Source organism: Cyprinodon tularosa, unplaced genomic scaffold, assembly GCF_016077235.1.
Source record: "Cyprinodon tularosa strain WSP-4 unplaced genomic scaffold, ASM1607723v1 ctg15, whole genome shotgun sequence".
In the NCBI taxonomy this organism is placed as follows: Eukaryota; Metazoa; Chordata; class Actinopteri; order Cyprinodontiformes; family Cyprinodontidae; genus Cyprinodon; species Cyprinodon tularosa.
The window spans coordinates 2,246,923-2,254,720 of NW_024038331.1; the positions used below are offsets into that span (position 1 = coordinate 2,246,923).

Below are 7,798 nucleotides of genomic sequence, written 5' to 3' on the forward strand. Positions count from 1 at the left end.
CGCAAATAAAATAAAATACTAAAATAGGAAACAACAAAAACAAAAAAAAATGCGTTAAAGTCTTTATATTTTTATTTATCAAAGAGATCATCTAATGTGTTTTTACTTCATCCTTTTTGAATTAACAGTTTAATCTATTTATTTCTCTATTTACATATAAATAGTATTTTCTATGCTGTCTACAGACAAAAAATTTTTTAAGTTTAAGACATAGAAAGGCATTATAGAAGCTAAATATGAACATTTACATTCTTAAAAACAAAGAGGATGACAAGGTTGAATTTGTACAGACATGCATGATTTCTTGCACAGTATCACTGTGACTTATTAATGTTTGTCTGAAAAATCAGACTGAGAAGCAACTACCTTTCTGTCGCTTACTCAAAAGTTAAAGTCCAAACTGTTTTGTTTACAGAGTCTGTGCCCTGTTTCCATGACCACAACCTCTACAAAAAGGGTTTCCCTTATGCGTCTTCTGGCCTGACAGCTTGGACAGAGTCAAACAAACTGAATTTACAGCAATGGCGTAACGACACAACAATAGGCCCGTAAGCAAGATTATCTGGGTCGGTCCCATATGAAGTATAACACCCCCATCTACACTCTGGTTACCCATAATTCCAAGTGGTGTTGTAAAAAAAAAAAAAAAAAAAAAAAAAAATACCCAAACACATCTTTCTTTTAAGATCTTTATTGTGGTTTGAAACATATTATATCAGTGTATTTTTTTTACCAACCGTCTGATGAACTATACACAGTTATTAACATAGTAATTAAAAGTACCACTGTCTGCTGTGCTATTGGTGTTGTGTTTAAACGACCAGTGACGTGCGGTGAGGTTCATAGCTGGTGAGGCACTGACGTCATCAGAATCAGATTTGCAAATAGATGCATAGATTGACAGCAGTTTACAGGTTATGTTTCACTTCTGCATCCTTACACATACAAACTGTAGCTCACAAAACACACATTTCCTTAAAAAACAAAACAAAATAAATGTTATTACTGTCTTACCTTTACTTATAAATGAATAGAAGTCCTCCTTATCTTCCTTCAGTTTTAAAAGTCTCTCTGTCTCAATGGAGATCACTGCCAGGGAAGAAAGCCTTCCTTGATCCGTCCTGTTCCTGCCTTATGTTTTCAGTCTCTTGAGCACCCCCTGCCATGAGGCAAGAGAACTGGCTGCCTCACCTCGAACTTGTTCTCTGCCGTTTATAATCGCTCATTACACGAAACACGTTACACAAACACAGTTGGTGACAAAAAGCTCTGTACATTATATACATAAGCCAAATTATTAGAAATAAGTTCACATATTACATTTGTTTAAACCATTTTATTGACGCCGTACAGCAACATGCTCTCTCCGCTTTGCAGCCAGCGCAGAGCCAGGGGTTGCGCAATCCAAGGTGAGGCAGAGCTCGCTGCTGCCTCACCGGCATCGCTTCCAAGCATTTGAATGGGAAAATAAGAAAATTCAGCGATTTTGAACAAATAAAAATCGAAATTGGTGAAGCTACATGAAAAATGAATATTTTTTAGTACAAACCACCGGATGAATATAACAATTTAAATTACTTTATGATTATATATTTTCTTTCTTTCCATGATGGCTGGTGAGGCACTGCCTCACCTGCCTCCCCTGACCGCACGTCACTGTAAACGACTTACCATCATATTGAAATCTGACATGTGTTGGGGTATAAATAAGTCCCGGTCAATTGTTGGTGTATCAGCTGAATTAAAGAGGAGTTTTTCGCACCATTACATCTGCAAAGAAACATGCTAGTTTACAATTGCGTAGGGGGCCAACCAGATAATAATGACAGGGCCACTTTACACCATTGATTTACAGTAAAAGAAAGACAGAAAAAAATGAGTTTTTAGCACCCCCTTCAGGTCATTACAAACACTGGATATTCAGTTTGAATCATAGATGTTGAAGCTTGAGCATTTCAGCTTTGATTATATTTTTTCTTTGGTTCCAAGTTTTTTTTTAAAATAAAATATGTGTGTTTTGGTTCATATTTTTAAGTTACTTTGTGTCATTTAAGAAACATGTATCAAAACATTCGCCAGATAAATAACATAACCGCAGATCATATATTGCTTCTTTGACAATTTATAAAGTTTTTCTACACACAGTAGTTATTTCCGAGATATGGTAGATAAAGATAATGCATGTTAGTAGTTAAGCGGTACAAACATCCAAAAATTCACACAGTCAACACTTGCCGTGACCCGGATTCGAACCGGGGTTGCTGCGGCCACAACGCAGAGTACTAACCACTATACGATCACGGCTGATGATGACAGAGGTTTTCTGTTCAGACTGGTCTCTGGCGGAAGTTGATTCGGATTAAAATAGAACTTTAACTACTAGTTTCGCCTTATAATTATGCCACTCTATAAAAAAAAAAGTAAAATAACACTTATTATTGTAGTTTAATGTGTAACACTATTTAAAACAACTGTTAATTATTTAAAAGTAACCTAAATGCATTCTTTAATCTTAGTAGTACTGTAGAGTGCACATTATGAAAGTAAGTTGAGTTTACTTTAATGACTGGTAATAAAGATTCACAGAAAGCTAATATTTTTCAGGATCTCACTTTTTTGATATTCACTTTAATAAAAACAAACAAACAAAACAAAACAGGAGTTATTAAATGTTTGCTTATAGTTTTATTTGGATTCAAATTTAAAAGATGTTAATTTTCTATCAGGAGTCTATCTGATCTTTTGCTATTTTTTTTACTTAAACAAATTATGAATTAAAGTGTGTCAAATACCCTGTGGTGGATCTGATTTTTTTTTTCAATATCTGAGTTATTCTTAAATGCACAAATGGCAGTAATTTTACAGATATAAAGAAATTTGTGAATAATTTAAACACATGGTATAGGATGTTATATATTTTTTATGACTATACTTACCACTTATTGAAAAACTAGACACCCCTGTCTTATTGCCCAATAAAGGCTTATTTTACTAAAATGACTACTTATTTATTTGTGTCCTGTTTTGCCAATATATCTCTGGGAATCAATGTCCCAGAGCTACATGATCACTGCGGGCGTAAGTTTCCTCTTGGTACTTGTTATATAAAGCTGAAATAGAAGGTATGAAATTGAAAATGATTTAGGGGGTAAAATCATATACAAAGACAGAAAGGAAGGTAAGAAAGAAAGAGGGGATAAGAACTAATGATAGAGAGAGAGATAGAGACAGGATAGAGTGCCTGAAAAGAGAGAAAATAAAACATAAAAATTAGACAATAAGGAATATAAACAGTAACTCCTACAAGTCTGCGTCCACACCTGTAGGAGATTTGAAGAACACAATACAGAGAGCATTACAGCAAAAAGAAGACAAGAGACAACCAGAGTAATCAAAAAAAGCTTAAAGATAGTATTCCTTAGATATCCGTGTGTCGGAGTCAGAACCTATGGTGATATATATTTGTAGCTGCAGCTTAGTATTTAGTATTATCGAGTTTATCTGGTATGTATGCACGGGCATGCTCGAGTATAAAGAATATACAAAATTCTCTTCAGAAACGAAATATGTTTAATATCAGGTGTGAGTGTCCCCAGACTCACCCTACATTCGTCAGGTCCAAAACAAGAGGACCTTATTTTCAAGACAGAGAGACAGGTTTCACAAAATGTTTATTCAAGGCGGAATTTTAGAGAACAGCGTCTTAGCAGGCACCTCTGGTCTTAAAGTTCAGTCCGTGCCCAGAAGATGAGCTTCCAAAAAGACAGGTGGGCACCGCCCAGAGAGTTCCAGACTGATGTTCCGGAGATAGGAGAACAGGCATTAGACAGAACCAAGCACATGAAGGATGGCAGGATAATCCAGAAGGTGAAGCCAAAGCAGTGTCAAGGACCTGCCAGGAGTCAGGGCCTGGTGATCAGAGATCGGAAGAGGTAGCAAAGGAGAATCCAGGACAATGTCAGGAATCAGTTCCAGGTTCGTTACACAGGCAGAATCCAGCAGAAGTCCGAGGACAGGTCAGGCAAACAGATCAGAGCGGGAACAGGTAGGCTCAGAGGTCCAGAGGTGGATTGGGTCAGGATCAGGCAGTCAGAAACACTCAGGTACGCTAGAAAACTCTCACCAAAGGCTAGAATAATCCGGCACTGATGACTGGTTAAAGGCTGGTTAAAAAGAGGCTGAAGCAGGTGGATGAGATGAAAGGTAATAAGAACTTGGTGGAGCTAGACAGGTGAATGAAATGAGTAAAAAAAATCCCTTCATTAAATCTATATTCAGGATGATAGACATAAATTATAAATTACTTTAAAAATAATTACATTAATAAAAAAGAACTTAATCTCCAAATCTTCATTAGTTTGTTTTAGCGCCACTATAAAATGGCCTGCCAGCATCATTCATTTCTAATTCTGTTATTTCAGAGGAAAGTATTTAGAAGCACAGTGCAGCTTTTATCATTTTATCAATCCAACAGCATTAGAATGGACTATATATTGAATAATCAATCATTTAGAGAAATGAGATTCAGTTGTCATCACACAAGTTTCCATCCTTTATATGTGGGGTAACCTCTTGTTAAAAGGAAGGGCACTCTCTTTATTTTACAGAAAAACACAGCCTTCAATTAGGTATGGTATTTTGCCAAAAACGTCTTCAAAGATTAAGTGTGTCCTTGTAACCATGCAATTAAAATTTTCAGTAGACTCAAAATCTTTCGGCCAATCTGAACAAATAAATTTAAGACAAACCTTTACATGGCTGCAGATTCACCATTAACATACTATAAACCTTTTTTAAGGGTTAATACTACTGAGTCCGCATAATAAAGCGCTTCTCTTTTCTTTTTCTTTGTACTACTTTGAGGTTAGGGGGTTCCTTGTTTGAACTGTGTCTCAGTCTTTTTTGGGGTTTAAGCACAGCTTGTTCTCAAAATCCACCAATGTACGACTTTTCATCTATGTGCCAAAAAGTAACACCCCAAGAGATTAAGGGAGCAGAGGTTTTTGCACTGAGCCACTGCTGCACCAGACAGCTGTATATGTCAACTATGATACATGTAGATAAACAACGCAGCATTGTTTTCTTGGATTTGGTTAGGAGTCTTCAGCAAGTTACAGATATAATTTAAAATGTAATCAAAGTACAAATCTAAATACAGTTTAAGTGAAAGCACACAGAAACCATTTTGTAACGTCATGTAAAAGTAGTCTAGTTTTTCTAACTTTGTACAGGATAGCGAAATGAACATAAATGTCAAGAAATGTTTGAAAACATGCACTCCTTTTCCAATGTGTTGGTCAAAGTAAGATGACAAACACTTCATATTTCTTAGTTTATATAACTCTGCTATCTGTAACCTCAGCATGAATGTTACAGGTCATAAGGTGATGAGATAACAATGCACTACAAGATAGCACTGTATGAAAAATAGAAGCAGTTGTTCTCTTTCTTAGCTAAAAATGAAATATGTTTCAAACTGCATTACAATTTACAGATGATCAATCTTTTTTATTTTTTTTTTAGATCTGAAAACAAAGATAAAAATGTTTCATATGAAACATGCAGTGTTAGAAAAAAGTAGGCTCTTAACCTGAGCCTCACTTACGTCCTTGAATCTCTTGGCTTTGTCCTCCAGCATCTGTCTCGCAGCCTCCCTCCTTGACAACCTTCAGTTTGCCACTAAACTCAAGTGTCTTCTGTGTCAACATGGACCTATAATTTCTGTGAGGACTCCATAAAACCTTAGTGACTGAACCATCAGGATATTGTACATGGGGTTTACAGTAGATTTGAGTACCATCATCCTGAAAGTGCTCTCTGGGCAAATTTCCCAGCTGAACATCACTTCATAAATCTGCAGCTGCAAATCATTAGTTTTCTCTCAACCTGCGTGACCTCAAACTCTGACTCAGCTTTATGTATATAGCAGGTAGCATCTTTCTTCTCTGTCATATGGTTTGCTTCTTATTTGAGGTGGTTGTCTCTGACAGAATAAGTGGGAGAAGATGGATAGACAGAGTTAAACACAGTATGGATGTATTTAGAAACTGAGGAAAATTTTTTATTTCTTATACATCTTATATAGGATGAAAACAGAGCACCCAGTGGAAATCACAAGCCTCAAAACTCCACACAGGAATACCATGAGTTTAATTCGACCTAAGATGCTCCTTGATGGGTGGTAGCAATGTTGATCTGTTGGGCAAAAATACAACAATCAAATGTTAAAAGGATGTCTTAAAAAATGTCATCCTGTTTATGAATTGAAAATTATTTTCCTTTTTAAGGTTACATAAGTTGATTCCTCAAAAGAAAGACTCCTAATTGTTCCAATCCCTCTCCCAGACTGACCTGAAAAAGGTAACAGAAAGTTATCAGGGTGCAAAGATTTTGCATAAATATTAGTTCTTATAGAGGTATTGCTATATGTTAGCAGTGTGAGGGTGCTAAGAGCAACCAGGTATCCATTACACTGGTATCCAAGCAAGAATCATTTTCAATATACTTTACCTTTTACAAGATACATCAATTTGGTAGCAGACATTAACAACTATTAAAACCGGAAAAGTTAATAGGATATTTATAGTTAAGAGGTTGCAAACAGACATTCCTACCATCCTAAGGAAAATAATGAGAGTTCAGTTGGGTTCTTAATTTTATAGGGCCCCTAATCATTAGCAGGGTGCGAATAGACTGCTGTTGGTATTTTCATTTATTTAAACAGGGACAGGCAACATTCACTTTCCACCCATAGTCTGGGAGCAGACATAAAAACACATGGAGCATGATGCCTATAGCAAGGTGCTTATTTTAAATGTGGTTTCAACAAAATGGACCATTAAGAGCATTTGCCTCACCACCTATCTCTACAATGCTAAATGTAGATTCAATTGTATGTATCAGTGAGGTGAGTCTTTGGTCGAAACGCTAGCTTGGGAGCATTAGAGATGTGTGAAATGTAATTAAAAACTCTCAGCTTTTAAGATTATAAAAGGGCAGAACGTTGCCCATTTGTGTCCTCAGACCATTATTTGTTAGATGCACTTTAAGGGTTTGAACTAACCAAATTCCAGTTATTAAGGGAATATAAAGGTGAGATAGAGGAATTTTCTCTCATGGTTTTTAATTCTGGGTTTGACAATTTCACATCAGACACATTAAAACTTTGATTTTGAATAATTTCCTTTCCAACCTTTTTTTTTCCATAGTTAATGTCCTTTTTCTTTTATTGCTAAAGCTGTAAATGCAAATGTCCATTATGAACAGGAGAAAAAAATTGCCAAACTGTTCCTGTTTGACACCTTGTGTACGGCCATACTTATGTGCCACTTTAAATGTAGCATGCATTTATTATGTGAATAACATAATTAATGCTCTGTTCAAAATTTACTCCAGTGTCCTACATGCTCATTTAGCTCTTTATAGTTGTACCTCCACCTTTCACCACACAGTGGTAGAACTGCTCCACATAAAAAGGTTCAGTCCCCTAGCATTTACAAATCTGAGCCCACAATCGACTCTTATTCACTTTCCGTCTGTCTGTCCGTGTCCTTCTTCAATTCTCCATGATCTATAATCACCTCTCCGTGTGTCTCCATCAACATCCATCACTCTTTATGGAGTTTCACAGTCGGGGCGCAGAGCAGAGATATCTTGGGAGAGAAAAAGACAGCCTTTCAGTCAGGGGCAGGAAGAAGGTTACACAGCACTCTTTTTCTAAATGACCTCCCAAATGGAGATAATGTATCCCTGTCCGCACATTCTCACTCCCAAGCCTTGGGGTATTAACAATGACACT

At 36.4% G+C, this 7,798-nt stretch overlaps 1 non-coding gene across 1 annotated transcript; it reads right to left on the minus strand.

The window, feature by feature from the left end:
- Window positions 1-2,232: 2,232 nt before the first annotated feature.
- Window positions 2,233-2,304, minus strand: trnah-gug. The gene has a single exon. It is a non-coding gene; the product is annotated as a tRNA-His (tRNA).
- Between the last annotated feature and the right edge of the window lie 5,494 nt (window positions 2,305-7,798).